This window comes from Haliaeetus albicilla, chromosome 7 (assembly GCF_947461875.1).
Source record: "Haliaeetus albicilla chromosome 7, bHalAlb1.1, whole genome shotgun sequence".
NCBI classification, from domain to species: Eukaryota; Metazoa; Chordata; class Aves; order Accipitriformes; family Accipitridae; genus Haliaeetus; species Haliaeetus albicilla.
In genome coordinates, this window is record NC_091489.1 from 28,098,543 (window position 1) to 28,117,391 (window position 18,849).

Sequence of the window (18,849 nt, forward strand, 5' to 3'; positions counted from 1 at the left end):
ATCCTGTGCCTGAAATCAGGGGAGTTTGCCCTCTGCAAAATTTGCGTCTCAGTTTGCTCTGGGACAGAGGATGCATCCTATAAGCTGTCCATCTGAAGGAATGAACAAATAAATTAAGCACTTCTGGTCACAAATGGCTTGGTAAATTGGAGGGGTATTGGCAGCTGGGAATAAGGTGGCATTGCTGAAGCGCATCCCAGGGACCAGCACTGCTGTCTCCACACTCAGAGCACATACATCCATGCAGACCTGACCCTTGGACATGGTGTACACAGACATCCACACCTGTGTCCCTGTCCCTTGACACCACATCACTGAGCAAAGCTGCCTCCTGCCTAATTTTATAAATTTACCCTTTTGCAGTTGCTTGTTCACTTACGGATTGAAGTCTACTATTTTGACCATACGCAAGTTTACTTTTTAAATTCAGGGGTGGAAGAATTTGCTTTACTCTTTGCTTACTTAGAATTTTAATGGCTGATTTTTTTTCTTTTTTTTTCCTCTGAATTAGAGGTCTTATTTTAATTAAGACTTTAATATTGTGCAACTTGAACAAAGCTTTAGTTTGCATGCAGAACCACAGACCTTTAGATAAGGTAGAAAGAAAACAACCGGTCATTTATAAAGAGGAAGACCTTTGTGCCTAAAGTGCATCACAGTGCTGGAGTTTGTGTGCCTCTGACTGCAGTGCTGCTGTGCCAGTCATTCAAAACCAGGAAGCAAAACTACCTATATTTAAGCAAATCAGATGATATCACTACTGGTTGTTAGTGATATCATCTACCCTTTTGCTTTCCTGTCCCAGGATCTTATTTTTAGGGGTGCTGCTCATTGCTAGGTGGGAGTTGCAAAGGCACTTGGAGGTGCTGGCAGTCTCCCTCTGCAGTCCAGCTCCTGTAGTCAGCCCTCACCCTGAATTTCCCAAATCTTGCTCATATTCCCCAGGAATCAGTGACATGACAGAGGGTCTGGTGGTGGGACAGCTGGCACAGCTCAGAGGTGCTGGAGCTGTTGTGGTAACCACCTGACCCAAGGACATGTTGCCTGGCTCTCTCTGCCACCACTGTGGCCTCCTGCTTTCCTCTCTCCTCATGTGGCATGTCCTCTTCAGTGTATTCATCCTGCCTTTGGTGTGTCATGGCAACTGGGTCAGATGTTTTATTAGTACTTTTTTTCTTTTACCCTGCCACTGAATCTGGTCTCCTGGGAAATATGGGCTGAGCCCAAAAGACATTATTGTGTCTGCCAAAATGTCATTTTTTGAACCTATGGAGGAAAGGAAAAAAAGAAAGGCAAAAAGAAGGGTCATTCTGTCCTAGGCACAGCCATGTTTTGTGTCTTTCATCATGTCTATAAGGTGGATATTTCTCAAATGATAGGAGCTACTTCAGAAGCAGTATTGCAGAAGTCATGGCAAGTAGTGCTGGAGGAGACCTTGGGAGGGGACCAGGTCCAGTTCTTCACCTACACAGAAATAGCCATTATTCCTGGACTAGACAAAAAACCCAGAAGGAACTGAAGGCTGGTTTGCATGGTCCTGTTTGGACTCCATCCCTCTAAATTCCGTCAGACCCAAGCACTGAAAGAAGACATTTTTTGATGTCTTCCCACTGTGTATTAATCTCTTGTATTATCATCACCAGGCCCAGTAAAAGAAAAAATACCTAACACTCCTTTGTCATGGTCTTTCTCAGTTTCACAAATTGACACTGCTGCCATGACACCACCGCTGCTTCAGCATTCAAGAAGACCATGTTTGTTTTCTGGGTCGTTTTAAGCCATCCTGGCTGATTTTCCTATGGACCTGTTGGTTTCTGCGGGAGCTACTCAGCATGTACCAATGACCTCCCACCAGTGAGCAGCCATTCATTGGAGGTGGCCAGAGCTTTGCAGGGGGTAGGGGGGATATTTTTTGGGTTTTTTTTTGTCTTTTAGACATGGCAACCTTAGGGGAAGCCCAGAGCTTGCTAACACCTCAGATCCCACAGTGGCCTTCCAGGTGTCCTTACTGCAGGTGGGGCATATGGCAATCAGTAGTGGAGAAATATCAGAAGAGTTAATAAATATGTAGCAGGCAACATGGCTTCCCAGTGAATTTGCCAGTAGGCACTCCTGGCCCATCAGGCACAGGAAACTGCAGCCCTCAGGGTGGTATCAGGCAAGTTTTGCTCCTCTGCCAGGAGAGCTTGTTAAATGCCAGGTCAGCACCGACCCAGGTTTTCAGCAAGTGGGAGAACAGCAGGAAATGAAGCTTGTGGAGGTGGTTGTGGTTGACTGCTCCAGCAACAGCGTCATATGCTGGGGAGGAGGGGGGAGAAAAAAATGCATTTTCCAGGGAACCTAATTGCACTCAGTGGTGGCTGGAGGGTCCTGCAATGCATTTTGCGAGAGTTTACATAGTTCTGGATCCTCTACCACTTAGAATGGAAAAAAGAAAGCCAATCTGTTTGATCAGGCCTCTCCCACTCGATATGTGTATTGGATTCTACATTAAAGCTTTTAACAGTTACGTACACATCTGAGCTGGAGCTATTGTTAGCCCATGTGATGGATTAAGATCAAGAATGTTAATGTTATCCAAAGGAACGCTTTTTAATGTATATTGCGATTGTATAAACAGGGTCACCAGAGCTAAATGGGATGTCAATGACCTATGAAGATCATAAAGTAAACAAAAGATCTTAAAATAAGCATGTAACCTGAACACATCGGGGATTGTTGTATATCAAAGGCATTTGCTTATATAAAGTAAGGGAAAATTACTTACGGGTAATGTTGTTTGCCACAAGTCTACCTCTTGTCTGCTCTACAAAGGAAACCTACCCGGAGGGACTGGGGTATGTCTCCATCTACCAGGAAGCACCGAGCCCGCGGGCCCCAAATGAGCAGAGCCTAGCTTTTGTACATGCATAATAAACATACGCTTAAATCCCAGGGACCAGAGATAAGCCATTGTTGCTGGTGAACAGCCCTCATTGGACCACCAAACACTGCTTCCAGGTGGGTTTCGGAGCCCTGGTGATACAGTGAGACCATGGCAGGTCCATGAGGCCAGCCAACTGAGTTGGAATTAGCATACACCAGATGGTCAAAAACACTGGGAAGAGACTAGGATCTTATTTTTTTTTTCTTAAAGTACATTAGTGTTTGCCTTCTTGCTTCCACATCATTGGGATTGAAGAGTAGGGGCTTTCTTGTTTTGGTTGTGCTTACTGGATAGCCCCTAAATTATTGCTGTGGGAAGGTGAGCCCCTTGTCCAAGATGCCCCAACACACAGGGGCTTAAGGGATTTCTTGTGAGATAGCAGGGTTAAAATCAGAGATTTTCCCTGGAAGATGGGGATCCTGGGGTCTTCCTATCCTGTCCTTAATTCAGTTGGCCATCCTGCCAAAGTGCAGAGCCTTTCATTTGTCCTCACTGAATTTAATCTTATCTTCTGCAAGCTGCTTCTCCAGTTTTGAGTTCTAATCCTGTCCTTACAGTCCCTCCTAGCCTGGTCCTCTCTGCAAATTTAATAAATATATTCTATTCCATTAGTTGCAGCTCTCACAGAAAAAGTGGCCAGGATCAGGACTGACCCTGAAGAACGCTTTTGCCATTGCAACCGGGAATCGCAGAGAACACCTTTCTGGGAATGGCTTTAAGAAATCATTTTACACTTAGCCCAAAATAGTTCTATCAAGACCATGTTTTCCTGATTTGCTTATGAGAATGTCATAAGAAACAGTTTACTGAAGCTGTGGTATGCGATACTTATTGCTATTTCTGTACAGGCTGTTATGCTATCATAGGATGAAATTATATTAGTCTGATAATATTTGTTCTTGGAAAAAGTCTATGCTGGCCAGTCCACGTTTCTTTGTTGTCTTCTAGGTTGCTTTCAGATTATTTACTTGTTCCAGATTTTTTTTCTAGCAGGTTAAATTACTGGTTTAGAGTACCCCAGCTCTTTAAAAAATAGGAAAGAAAAAAAAAAAAGATTCAGAAACAAACCCCCAAAAGACCTTCACCTGTCCTCCATAAGGTCTGAGATTAACCTTTGAGAGATGGCCACAGCTAGTTCCTTAATTACCATCAGGTGATGTTCATCAAGCCCAGCTGAGATGGAAGCATCTAGTTTATTTAAGCTCTCTGTGAGCCTGTTCTACTGTGACTTTGGGGTTTATCTCTTTGTTTCTGGAATTATTTGTATGGGGTCCTGAGTTATGGTTGATCTCAACAAGGACTGATGAAAGCAGAGGTGAAAGCAAAGCAAACTGGAGAAAACAGGGGATTAATAATTTTTTTTTTTTTCTTTCCTTCCTGTGTGCTGCTATTTTGCTGGCTCTGTGGAAATCCTGCTGGATGGGAAAGCTCCAAGTAAGAAGGTATGGCTGTGACTTTATTTTGTCCTTTAATTTTGGTCACCCTTTGCTAGAGGCTATGATCTTAGCTATCTAAATGTCATTGTAGATAGCAGTGCAAGTGAAATGAAACTTGGTGCCTCTGGTAGGGCAGGTTTAAGTCCTCCTCCCTGAATAGCTGGGCACTGGGACCAAGGGAGATAGCTACTCCCAGTTGCTGGCAATGAATGATCTTTTTTGCCTGCAGCCCTGACCCTGATCCTTACCATATGTATCCTATCTTGTAGTCCTGCCAGGGCTAAGCTTGCAAATGCAACCCCAAGACAGAGCAATGCTGCTGTGAAGGAGTAGGGACTGGGGAGATTCTGTCCCCTGTGGCTTGTTGCTTCTTTTCACATCTAGTAGGTAATTTCTATGGCCTTTCCCTTCACCTTCATCATGGTAGGAATTTGGGGTCTTGGTGCCCTAAGCTGCTCAGGGAGGCCAATGTCCAAGAGCTATTCCCACCACCTCTGGGATTTTGCTGCCCCAAACCCCTACATGGCCTATGCCTCGCGTGTCTCATGACTGCTCTCCCAATTGCTCTCCCTTTCCCAGGGGTAGGAAAGAGTGTCCAAGGCAGAGGAGACCTGAGAACCAGGTTCTCCCCTATGTTGTGAGCATAAACCTTCTTCTGGCTCTTGGTAGAGAGTTATTGATGTTTAAAGTGGTTGCTTGGGTTGACAGCTGCCCAGCAGCATCCCCCCTCATTGTTCCGATGTTACCTCTGGGAGTTTCTTTGTTTTAGTGTAATTTTGAGGTTTTGTTTGTTTTGGAGAAAGTTAGTTTCCATTTACCTTTGGGAATTTTCAGTTAAGTTAATGTGAACTGGAATATAATTTTCAGTTAAGTTAATGTGAACTGGAATATCAGTGTTTCAGAAAGATGATATAGAGAAATATGGGCTTATCTCTTGGCTACTGGAAAAAAAAAAGTTCACAACATTGTTAGACCTTTGCTTTTATGTTTCCCATTAGGTGCGGGCATATAGTTTTGATTTCTTCCTGAGATATATGTACAAATGCATCACAAAGGAATGCAAATCACCCATATACAAAATGGTCCTTGCTACTTGAGCAAGCTCTTCATAGCATGTGAAAATTCAGCTGTTCTCCATTACAGATATTATGATAGTAATCAGCAATTTGAAACTCTTTCAATAATTGTTAGCCCAAAAGGTTTTGTTTATTTGTTTACTGGCATTGAATGATGGTTATTATCAGCTTTGAATGACATTCAGCATTCATTTTGCAGCTCTATCTGTTTTCAAATATTTGGGGATGTCCTTGTTAGGATGTTTTCGATGCAATTTCATTCACAGCAATTCCAAAGCACTCACGCTGTATGTGATCAATTAATTACTGCTTGTAATCAAAATTTTTCTTAATATGCGGAAACACAGACAGCAAATATGCCTTAAAATGTCTTTGTTTTGTCAGGAAACGACCTCCCAATGTGCTTTAAAATATGTAAATAGGTTTGTGCTCTATGATGAAGCATTGCTGTGTGGTTTATCTGAAGAAAGACTCCTCTGTGGAAGGGATGTAGAGACTAGCACTTTGCATTACTTAATAGTGGGCCTGACGACTGTGTGCTATAGCTTTGGTCCTCCTGATCTCAGGGACTCTGATAGTGGATTTGATAGCTACTGTCTTGAGTTTTCTGGTGGGTACTTAGGGCTGGAAACACAGCAGGTGCTCAGGAGGAATTACAGGGTTACTAAAGGACACCAAAGAAAGCTCTCACCTGATTAAATTACTTCCCTTGCTGGTAGACATAAAACATGTTTTCTAAACTGGTCCAAGTGACTTTGGAACAATGTTCACATGTCAGTGGAAGTTAAGCATCAAACCTCTTCAGTTGTTTCTGTCCCAGATGGCTACTAGGTGCTACTTCTGCTATGTTTTGCATGATGTCTACACAGTCATTTTTCCTCAGAAAGTAACCACTGAACTGCAATAAACCAGCTTAAAGTGGGAGATGAGTTTGGGGGTTAAGGTGAAGAGCTGTTTGGGAGAGATTAGATTATCCCCTATCTGCCCATCATAGGGCTTTCCCTGTTTGTTTGTCTGCATCATCTTCCAAAACCTCTGGTGCTGGCTTTGGTCAAGATAGCATGATCTGCAGGTTAGATCCTGTGTGGTCTTGTCTGTCAGGAAGAAAGGGCATTTGGATAAGTAAAGTAGCTGGGAGTTGCAGAAAGGGCTGCTCTTGAAGGGAGTTTTCAGCTGAAGATGGATGAGCTCTTCTGCTTTGTGGACCCATTCCCCCTGTTACCTGATTTCTTTATGACATGCTGGCAGTCGCCTTAGCTGGGCTCTTGCTGTGAGACAGTCAGCACTGCACTCACAGCACTGCAGGAAAAATAAACCTGTTCAGACCAAGAAAAACACTTGGAAAAACACATGGGTGTCTTTTGGTAGTTGATTTTTTTTTTGTGGGTCCTGAGTTGTGCTGCTTAAAGCTTTGCATACAAAGACCTTTTTGTGAAGGTTGTCAGCCTTTGCACTAGACTTGGCAATTTTCTTCTGATTCAATTATAGAGGAGGAGAAAGGAAAGGGCTGATGACAGAAGCCCATTAATTAGATAATGTTTTAATTTTGGTCACTGTCTTGAAACCATAGCAATAGCAAAATGCCTTGGTCTTTTTTTCTTCTCCACCTGATTAAAACAAGAGAGGTCAAGTTCTTCCCTCTTCAGCACCACCATCCAAAGCATTGAAATGGGGATCCTGAGGTCTGGTTAGGCTTTCTGGGTTGTCCAGGCAGATTGATACTATCTGGAAGTCTGGCTGGAGAGAGGATTTGAAATCTGGACCCTGATACTGGCTTTTTAGTCTTCCATTTTTCTAAAGTAGCTTTTCAGTGGGAGTAAATGACTCTAATTGTATCGAAGGAGCTTGACTAATTCACACCAGCTGAGGGACTGGCCCCTGAGGTCTGGGCTGGCCTGTTCTTTCTGTCATTAAAAAAAAAAAATAAATCCAACTTTTTGGATAGTAGTGTAGAAATGGATGTCCTTGGCTGCTTTGCAGTCAGTTTGAGATGCAGTAGCCCCTTCTGGGAAGAGTGTGTATTTCCATGGTGGCTCTGGCCAAAAAGACATTTCCACTTACAGAAATGGGCATCATTTGCCGCCTTCCACCTCCATCTAGGAGAGGGATGATGAGGTGGTGGGTTGAGACTCTGGCAGTGCATGTCTGATGATCCTTGCTGAGGTGGGCCAAAACAGCTTACATCTTTGTAGCAACAGAATGAGCAGGAGGCAAAATACAGCTCTCCCTCCACCACTTTTGCCGTGGTTTTAAGATGCCGGGCTGGCAGGGTGCTATGCACCTATTTGATTGCACAGGCTCTACTTGGTGGGCATAAAACCCCAAGCTGGGGGTGCTGAGGTTGGGAAGCACCCCTGCCTCTTTGATGTCCCAGCATGGTATGAGTGCAGCCTGTGTGTTTCATTCCAGTTGAAACCTCTTGGAAATGGGCTTCTCTGCTGTGAAGTCCTGGGCTTCTGAGCCTGTGTAGAGTAACCTTAAGCTTTCTGTGATTCAGCTGAACAAAGTACGGAAATTTTTGTGTAATTTCTTGTGTAGCTGGATATACAGCACATCCTTTTTGTTTTCTAAGGTAACCAGAGGAAAGAATACTACAGGTGTTAATATCAAACTGCATGTTTACTTTTTACTTTATTCTGTGTTAGCTGTAGAGCCCTTTAAAGGAGGGGGGGAAGAAAAATTCCTGCTTGTCACTCTCTCAGGTGGTATTAAATGACCTTGCTGTGAAAGAAGCAGCTAGTTCTAGGTAGCCTCTCCAAAGCTTTATTGTTAAAGTCCCATCCTGCTTGTTCTTAAGGCCAAAGAAATGAAAAATACAAAAGTACACAAATAGGGAAGTAAGAGAAGAGAGAAAACAAAAATGGCAAAAGATAAGAAAATGCAGCTTCTGATGCTTACAACTCATTTGCTGGAAAATCAGTTTGCAATATTTTTGCTTGTTGTGGCCTTTAAAGGAATCGGACCAGGTGCTAAGCACCTGTAAATCTTGCTTCATTTTACCACTCTATACCTGGCCTGTTGTCTTAGCTTGCATCCAATAAGAACTTGCAAGAGAGGATTCTTCCATGTGTCAGCAAGCCTGACCTTTGTTAGGCAGGAGGTTAAGAGGAAAGAAAAGGGAAGATAGAAGAGACAGACCTACAGTGACTATTAATAGGAATTGAGGTTCACATCTCAGGTATTGCTGAGGGATTCAGCTGAACCTGATAATCCCTATATCCTTATCTGGAGCAGAGCTGTACTGACAGGCATGCTTCTTGTTTTCCTCCACTCAGGTGGCTGGGTTGGCACATCTTTGAATACCTGTGGGCAATGTAACAAGGAATGGCTGAGCACCAGCAGCATAGATGGCCAGGATGCTCTGCAAAATTATTTGCCACCCACTGAAGCCTTTGAGTTGTAAAGGGCCTCTTGGCAAAGCAATCTCCCAAAAGCTTGGAAACCTTGTTCCAGCAGAGCTAGTCACCAAAAGCAAATATCTGTTCATCCTAGATGTGGGCTCGTTTGTGATTATCTTTGTGCCAGCTTGGGCTGGGAGGCCATGCACTTGTCTGGTGGTGAAGGTGAGACACTCCTCTGTGCTTCTCATTGCTGCACAATGGAGCAATGGCAACCTCCTTGTGAACTCCACCTTGGTGTGGCTAAGATGGTCCTCTGACCTCACTATGGATTTCTCAACAACGCTGTTTCCTGCAGTTGAAGCCCATCAAGTTGTCATTATTAACCTGGGTTTATTTTTGCAAACCATTTTTACATAGGATGTATATGTGCTGAGGTGTCTGCCTGGTGCCTTTCACCTGCTTAGGACAAGGAAATTGTGAACTTCAGTACAGTGGTTCTTCTACATAAATATTTTATAAAGCTTGCAAGACTCCTTTGGGGTTAGGAATGATTTGTCCTGTCAGTTCAAAACATTACCTAATACCAATAAATGCTAATAAAGAGCTTGTAGCTGGCATCATATACCAAAGCACTATGCATTCATTAGGAATCACCTATGCAAGTGCAAGGCCAGCCAAAATAATCTCCTAATCAGTTATAAAAAGTCCACAGTACTTGTCAGGAGCTCAGTGTGGACCAATAGCATTGAGAGTTGTGGTTTCTGGAAGAGGCACTAAATCTGTTGCACATGGAGACAAGCCAGAGTAAGAAGGTCCTCACTGGGACCCAATCTTTCCTATGTTTGGGGTAAGGGAGGGGGATTTGAATTAAGAACAGTAAGTCTTCAGATAGCTGTTATTTTGGGTTTATCACCATTATAAAGGGAAGAGCGTATGTCAGAGGGCTACTGTTTTGTGGGGACACATCTGTGAGTGTTTTCCAAAATACCCCTCTTCTCCAGTATGCCAGAAGTCTCCCTGCATGTCACTACTTATGTGAGTTCAATGGCATGTGTGACTTGGCATGCATGAGGCTGCATAAGGGATATCTCAGGGTGGTATGTGTTTTTTTTAAAGGCAGTCTTCATACTGTGCATGAGGTCTTCCCATGTGAGAAAAATCCTGACCTTGCCTGTTGAAGTTGCTTTATGGCTCCTGGCTGGTAGTGCAAAGCTTTTGTAGAGAGGAACAAGCCACTCTATCTTCCATGTTCCACCTAAGTTAGTATTAAAACTTTATTTGATATGTCCGGTGATTTAGAACTTTAAAGACCCCTTTGGCCTACCATCATTCATGAGTAAGTATGTCATCTTTCTGTGCACTTAAATGGAAGAAGAGTTGAAGTGTCTCCAAAGAATATATTTTTGACTGGGGCTGGAAAGCTTAAATGGTTGCTTTTCAGGCAGCTTTTAATAGGAGCTGAAATCAGGAAATATCAGAATATGGCTCCTGAAGTGCATTCTGTAATCAAAGGAGAACATACATTTTTTTCTAAATGCCCAACTACTGAGCTTGCTATGATGATTAATTGAGAAATCTGTTTCCTGAGGTTGTTCCATCTTGGAGTGATAGATGGTTATAGGGGTCAGATCTGTACTGTATGGCTATGTTTGCTCCTGTCGCAAGGGAGCACAGAAGTCCATGAGATGTGGTGGGACTGCTATTGCCTTACTGCAGAGAGCATGCCAGGCAGCAGAAAGACAGTGGCTTGTGCTGCAATGCTTCTTAGGGTCAGCAGCAGCTGCCTTGACCTTTTGAACGTGGGGTGCCCATGTTGTGGTTCAGACCCAGAAGGTCTGTCTTGCAGGCCCTTTCTGCTATTTTTTTCCCTAGGGCTCCTCAGATCTGTGCTTGGGAGCTCATGGACTGGTAGGATTTGTCTAGCTCTCTTCAGCCTTCTGCCCAGTGCCCTGTTTGCAAAGGTGCCATCAGATGCATGTTGGGAGCCCTGTCTTGGTGATGCTTCAGGTGTAAGCCAGTTGCGTTAAGGGCAGTTTGAACATGCCATGTGGCAAGAATGGTTGCACTCATCTGCTACCAGCTTTCATGGTGGCTTCGGCCAACAGCACAGCTCTATCTCTTAGAGAGACACAGGAGCTTGACTTGTATGCTATGCTGTGTGGTCCTGAAACTAAGCATTTGGGCAGGCAGATTCTGTTGGTTTGGCATTTTTAAGCTGTGTACATGCCTACCCAGCAGCTGAGGCTGCCTGGATGTTCAAGTTGTAGCTGCTTTGGCTTTGCCCTTCTATAAATATTCAATCATTGTGCTTTTTTTTTCTTGGACCATCAAGCAGAAAACTAAAAAATAATATTTTTAAAATTATTGTCTTTAGGAGGACAGTGCAATACTTATGCTATAGGAATTCCCACAAACTAGGATGGGTTGAAGAATGCTTAGTCCCCAGTCTGAGACTGAGGTCAAATGTGACATGTTTCCAGATGACAGATTGTCAGGGTTGCTTTGCCAAACCACATTACCAAAATTCTAGTTCTTTGTGCATCAGCACTGTATTTATTTGGGTTTCTGTTTGAAAGTGCTAGGATGAAACCTGCTGCATGTGCCATTTTGCATGGTGAGTGTAACAAAGCATGTGGTTGGTATGACTGGATACTGGCTTTTGTGGAATTGCTCATGTTTTGTTTTTGTTTTCTTGAGTTTTATACACTTTCTCAAAGAGGCCTGGGATATTTGTGTAGGTGTCTCTGAGTGCCTTGTGGGAAAGGCACCTTGATCCTGGTTCTGTATCTGATGGTGCGTGGGTGGGATCACTGCTCAGAAGTCAACAGTTAAGTCACAGATGCTGTGAATCTTTAATATCCCCAGGCTAGAACACACGTGTAAAGTTGGGAGTAGCTGTGTTGAGCAAACTCTTCTGCAGTTAAAATACAGACAGAAATACTTATTCAGCAGCTTCTACAATGTGCTGTGGAAGTGGCAGTAGGCCCCTAACAGGGCTGCATACATAGAGGTCCTGGGCTGGATCTAGAACATGCACCAATGTTGTTTGGACTTCCCCAAGCCACCAGGCAGAGGATGTCTCCCACCTTCTTAACACTGACTCCACAATTCTTACCTTCCCCCTATGCTGGACTGGGCAGACTGGAGCCAACCTATGGCTTCTTTGGGAAAATTGGCCAAGTTGTATGATGGAAAAATAAGAATGGCCAGAATGGTGCTGTGTTAACATGTGAGCAACCCATCAGTGTGAAATGAAGGGCATGCAACAGTGGAGGGGAAGAGGTTTTTCTTGTAACTTGCCATGGGCTTGGTCATGATGTGCACATGGTCAGGTCTCACTCCCACCACATTAGTGATGTACATGTTTTTTGACTAATCCTGCAATGACAGCACATGAATTGATGGTCACTGAGGTATGGTTTCCCATGCTCTGCTAACATTTCACTTCCAATGAGTGTAAAGCTTCAACTCTGACCAGGTATCTGAGTACCACAGGACTTCTCAATTTAATTGAAATCGCTTTGCAAGACCATCCAGAGTAAATACTCTAGACAACAGAACATGGCTGGTAATATGGAACATGTGATTTATTTTATTTTTTTAACAAACTGATCCGGGAAAATGTTTCCACACTGACAAAAACAGAACAAATGTAGGTCGGTGTCTGAAGGAGATGAAAGAAGCCAAATGTAATGAGAGCCTATTGTTTCATGCTGACATATGCAGGAAGCTTGTGGAGAATGAACATCAAACTAAAATGTGAGGAAAAAAGAATAGAAGGCATGAAAATCATCATACTCAAGAAAACAAAGAGATCAGAAAGTTAAGGGGCATGCTAAGAAAACTGCACTAGGAGGCTAAATAAATGAGTTTCACATTTCCCCTTCTCCCTTCTCTTCAATTCTGGGTTTTTCTTTCCCATTTGTCTACTAGGTAGCAGCCTCTTCTTCCTTCCAGGAATACTTTGATTTTTTTTTTTCCTTGCTATCCTGCAGATGCCAGGGCCTAGAGAGATCCAGATGGTAAGCAGACCAGCAAAAAAATGCTTCTTTACTAATTCACTTCTCATCTTCCTCTCAAGTTAAAAACACATGAAAGATCTATTGAAAAGAACAGACAAGTCTTATTTACTTTTTAATAAGTAAATTTAGTTTACTTATTTAACAGAAGTTAATCCACTGTTCAAACAGCTGGAATAAATATGAAGAAGCAATTTAGAGTCTAATTCTTTACGTGCGTTCACCAGTCTTACACTAATGTATTTTCTCAGACTTTAGAGACGTTTTCCTGACTTAGGCAATGGGCATGAAGAATTGGCCCTTCGTGCTTATTATTTCTGCCACCCATTGTCATCTGGAAACATCTTCCATGGCTCTGGTCAGCCAGTGCCTTCCCTGAAGTTTCAGAGTGGGTCTAGGAGACCTAAATCTCTCCTCAGCTCAGTGTAGAGAAAAAGTGATACCTTAACCAATGGGTCTGCACTGGAATAAAGCTGCTGTGAGAAGAGAGAGTTGTCCTGGATTTTTACAGATGAGGCACTGGTACACTTTTTCCTACCAACTATTTCCTTTTCATATAGCTTTTTCCACCTCTGGTAATAGAAAAATATCTTGATGGGAAAGCTGTCTGCCTAAATCCTGTTAATACCCCATTGGCTTGAATTGTGTCATCCAGGGCCTGACCCAAGGGGCACAACCCTGGTGACTGTGCACGTGTTCCCAGGATTGTTCCTTCCCATTCCCTTAAACAGCTGGGATACCAAATTTCCACTCTGTCAGTATAACAAAGGACTCCTGTGACAGCCTGATGGATGCTCTGGGTCTGTGCCTTGTGAGCTCTGAATTCACAGCACCATGAAATACACCGTCTGATGAGACGTGTTACCAGGCCATTGCTATTCCTTAAAAGTTCAATAGTTTCTGACAGTAAAATTGTGAGCCCTAGCAAAGAATGAAAAAATCTCCTATCTGTCATCCTTACAATGTATAAAAATGAAGCCCAGATTTTTGGGTTATTTCAGGGCACAGGGTGATGATGACTGTTTCAATGCACTTAGTGATACATTTAAATATGTGATTTATGCAGCCTGACATTGACTTTAATTTAGCTCATGTTACCAGTAAAGTAATTCAGTCCCTAATGAAGTGTATTCCATATGACATATTGAACATGGGATCTGACAATTGGTGGTTGAAAACAAGCCTAGGTTACATTTTCTTTTGTCATTGAAAGTGGGCTGTCAGTTCATAAACTTAAACTGAGGCATGTTGATCTATCACTCTCTCTGAAGTATGGTGCCAAAGACTGAGAGACCTGCATTAAAATAGACTTTTCTCATCCTTTGAAAGGAAAAGAAGGGGAAAAACTTACACATGAACTGTGTTATACAGATGAGAACATTATAACATGCATGTGTGTGTATACACATTTAGTTTTCTGCTATGTGAGCATGCAGAAAAAAAGGTTGTTAAAGATTCATGCCCTGACCTATGCAAACCTTTGGATTGGGTAGTATGAGAGTGAAAGAATTTGATATATGTGTTCCTGAACAAATGGATCCAGCTCTAAAGTAGTAGAAATTATGATTACATGAGCTCTTATGGGGGTTCAGAATAATGCTGTAGGGTAAGCAATGGGAAGCACAGCCTGGCTGGGTTTGGGAGCAGTTTAGGGGGCTTTATGCACCTGCATTTCAAAGGAATTAACAGAGCATCTCTGAACTGTAAATATGCAAGTCTTTTTAACATTTATGTTAAGGGATTCATCCTTGTTTGCATATGGAGAAGGAAGAAAAAGTTTTGAGTGATTCCAGGACGCAATGCTTAAAAATGAGAGTCTGCTGCAGCCTGGGTTGTCACAGCTGTGTTGTTTCTCAGTGCAAAAAGTTGACTTAAAGTAGCATGGCAAGGGATTTTTTTGTGTGTAAGGCTGGTTCAGACATCTACATAATCTGCTTCTTTCCTTCTTTGTTTTACAAAGCTGTAAAAGGAAGCTTTTAGTATTTGAGTGTGGGACCTGGGGGAGAGAATGGAGGCAAGTGAGGGGCATCAGCTTCTGGGCCAGTTGAAAATTATACGGGCCAGTTGAAAATTATACATTTTCCCTTTTTTAAAAAAATAATAAAATAAAAGGGGGGAAAGGACAGATGTTATGTCCCAGAGTGTTTTCTGGGAAGAGGAGGACAAATGAAAGGACAGGAATAAAAGTTGTAGTGAGGGAGAGCTTGTCAGTCGAAAGCATGTCTGTGCTACAAGGGAGGAGTGTGGGAAAGATGTTAGCTTGGGTTAAAATAGCACTGCAACTGGACAGCCTGGGTTTAACTCTGCCTAACATGAAATTATCCCAGACTCCCCCACCAGCTTGAACTTGAGATGCTAATCTAAGAAAACTGCTCCCCTTGCCAAAGCTACCTTGATTTTATTGGTGTTTTACCCCCAGACGAGGTACCCATGATAGCCTGCCTGGCTTACAAATTAAATAGTTTGCAGCGTAGAATATCTTGTGCTAGTGAAAGATGGGATTGCGGGCACAGTGGTGAGAAGCAGCTTGCTTTAAACAAAGGGAGAGCAGTGGAATAAAGCTGGCTTTTCACCAGCAAGGAACCACTGCCAGTAGCCCGAGCAGTAAACTTCAGGTCTGAGCTTGCCTGGTGCCCTGAGATGGTGGGTTCAGGTTTAGGGGCAAGGTTGCTGGGTGGAAAAAACAAAGGTGCTTTAATTTAAAATAGGAAACATGCTGCTCATTTTTGTGCTTAGCCCAAGTAGCTCTTGATTTCATATATTTATTTTTACAGGGTACTGAGCAGCCTCAGTGCTTATTGGCTAGGAAGGGAATAGGATTGACATTAAGGAAAATGGGCAAAAGTTATCAGCTTGAAAATGTTAAAGCAAAAAGTAATTCTTTACCAAAAACCAAAACCCAGAAAAATAGTGAAGGATCCTCAACTTTTGGGGTTATATAAATGCTTGTTGAACATCCATTTGATCTTTTGCCTTAGGATGTACTTAATGCAGTGTATCTGACATCTTGCTGTTTTCATGACTCTGCCTTAAGAAATTGCAAAGAATAGCAGGGGGCAGGGAGGGGGGACCCAAGAGTATGACATTTTATTTTAACATTGGGCATGACATGGATTTAGTTTTCCAAGAAGCAAATGCAGTATCATACATTGGTACTAAACTGGAGAATGGTCTAATCACTAATATTTGAAGTATTTGTGCACTTCTAACCAGATATCTGATTGATCAAGGGAGGAATGTTTGACTTTTTGGTGGAGGACATGGTAATTAAGCAGAAATAAAACACTTCACAAAAAAATAAAACAATCCCAGGAACAGACCACAAATCATAGCTTCCAGCTCAGCCCAACACTATACAATTTCATATTTGATTTATTATGTTTTAGCCTGGGAGCTTCAAAAGTGTCAGAGAGTTTGATAGGCAAACCCCAATGAGATTCTCTTGGCTCCTTTGAAAATGGCAGGAATTTTCTATTTACAGCATCACTAGTGATCAATGGAATTTTTGGGACAGTTCAAGAAATATTAAACAGGCTGAGTTTGCTCTTTATGAATTAGCTTGGTGTTTATTCAGCAGCTCATTTTTCATCGAAGCACAGTATTAAAATTTCACTTGTTTGTTATAGGGTTGTCAGAATGAAATCTATTTCCAAAAATATACATTTCCATCTTCTTGTACCCTTTTTTTCCTGCTGTAGCTAAGGTTATGTCAACACTCCCAATGTAAACCCGTTCATTTCAAAGATTAGTAATGCTGGCATCATCAGTCCAGACTTGAGCATAGCAAAACCATGAAATAACCTCTCTAGGAGCATGTTTTGAAAGGATTGTTTTCAATACCTTTGCCTTTTGTGTTAAGCATCCTTCTGTACAGACAGCAGTTGCATCCAGCCTCTGTTACAAAGTTAGTTAAAAGAAGGGCATTGTGTAGGCCTTCATATTTTCAGTACACCATTAAAGCATTTGCATCTCAGAAGTTTAAACTGGCTGCCCTGCTAAGATTTAAAAATCAGCCCCTGCTCAAGCTCAGTAACTTTTTCCATAGTGTTGTTTACTATACATAACTATAGCAACATCACAAGGGTCCATGCCAGGGCTCTTGGATGGCGTACTCTTCCTACTTGTTGTCATCTTTTGGGTCCTCCTAAAATATATACATTTAAAACAAGTATACAGCTGTATATTTGCTTAATCTTGAAATGTTTTGGCATCTCCCATGGAAAAATAGGAGCCAAACCCTGGATGAGCTTAGGAATGCCAGTGCAGTGCTGCAGAGTTCATCATTCACTCTTCTTTCCCTATATGTCTGGTTTTGCATCACCAAATTGTGCTGAGCTGTGGAACAAGATGGAGGTTGACATTATCTGTGCCCCTTTTCAGTACCAGTTAAGTGCCTCAAAGCAGCTCTCAAAGCATTGCATTGCTGCTCCAAGGATCATCTTCAAATGCACTAGTTGCACATGCAAATGTTTTTTGCGGGCTGGAGAGCTCAATGCTGGGGTATCTGGCATACCCTGGGGTTGCCTCCTATCATAGGTGACAAAATTGGTTCATAATGCAGCTGTTTGGCTTTCACGCAAGATTGCATCTTAACTTCCATGCTCAACAATGAAGCACTGTCCTTCCCTGGCTGCCAGAGGTAACTTGTCCTTGGCCTACGGGCTGAAGGTCTACAGGCAGAGACCCTGGTGCTCCTGTGCTCGCATGCTGCTGACTACCCAGCTGGATTTTGTGCAAAAATGGATTAAAAGAGGCTGGGAGGGTAGAAGTAAATATGGCATGGTGACAAATAGGTCAATGATTTCTAATGCTTCTGTTGCCCTAATTATCAATAAGCTGGGATTGTACCATTAGCACAACAAGAGCCAGGGTAAGGAACACCAGATGCTGGTACAGACCTGCCTTGGCAAGACATCAGAGCCAACACAGCGAACCTTCATGGACCTCATAACCAGGTCCAGTTATAGCACTAATGACTGAGCCACCAGGTTTTTCCCCTGCAGCCCCCAGCTGCCAGGTGATGGTGAAAGCATAAAATAAGAGAATAGGCTGGTTAAAGACTGTTTCGCAAATTGGTTTTAAAGGAAGAAGCCAGTGAGGATAGAGAGTGGCCTCTGGTGCCATCAGCAAGGCTTGAGGAGAGTGGTACAGCAAAAGTGAAACTTAGGGTCAGAGGATGGCTGAGCCCACCAGGCAATCCTGGTTTTGGACACACGTGATCAGCAGTACTTGGAAAATGATGGCAACTGCAGTTGAGGCCTCTGAAATGTGAAACTTTCCTGGGAGTGAGGGAGCAAGAATGGATATTTCAAGGCAAAATGGGAATGTGTAGTCTAACTCTAAAAGCTAGTGCTGCAGGAAAATAAAACCTTGCTGAATACCTGGAGGCTCAGAGAAAAAATATTCATAGGAGTTGGCAATGCTGAACCTGATTTACTTGTATGGGGCCTTTGGTTTACATGAAATTCCCTTTTTGATGGCTTGGCTCTCTAATCTGAGGAAAGACAGGGAGGCCAGAAGCAGCCACCTCTGAGATTTGCCACCAAGGAGTGAAGCAGGGTCAGACTTCATGGTGAAGTGGACCTGTCTCTATTGGCACTAGACTGAGCCCATCAGCTTGTACAAATGTGCTTCTGAATGCCAGTTTGAAAACCAATCTCGTTTTCAAACATTCTTATTTGCTTTCCTTTTTTTTTCATTATTATTGTTTTAAGTTGAGGACACCATTTCTAAATGTTCTTGACTGATGCATACTCGGTGTTTTGAATGCTGTGCCTGGAGTCTCTGTGATTTTTGCATGACAACAGGATTACATTTATACAATTAATTAATGTTTGCTTGACCACTTTTATCCAATTTCTTTCTCCAGCACATAAAAGAGAACCTGACATAAATTTCTCTTTCAAAACAATTGACTTAGCAACTGCTGACCTTCTGTTCTGTCATTCTGAGGATTGATTGGATATTGTTAAATTGTTTCATTCTGCAGTAATTAAACATAAAATTAATTATGCTGGTAACCTATTATTTCTTTGAACCAAGGGCTAAGTC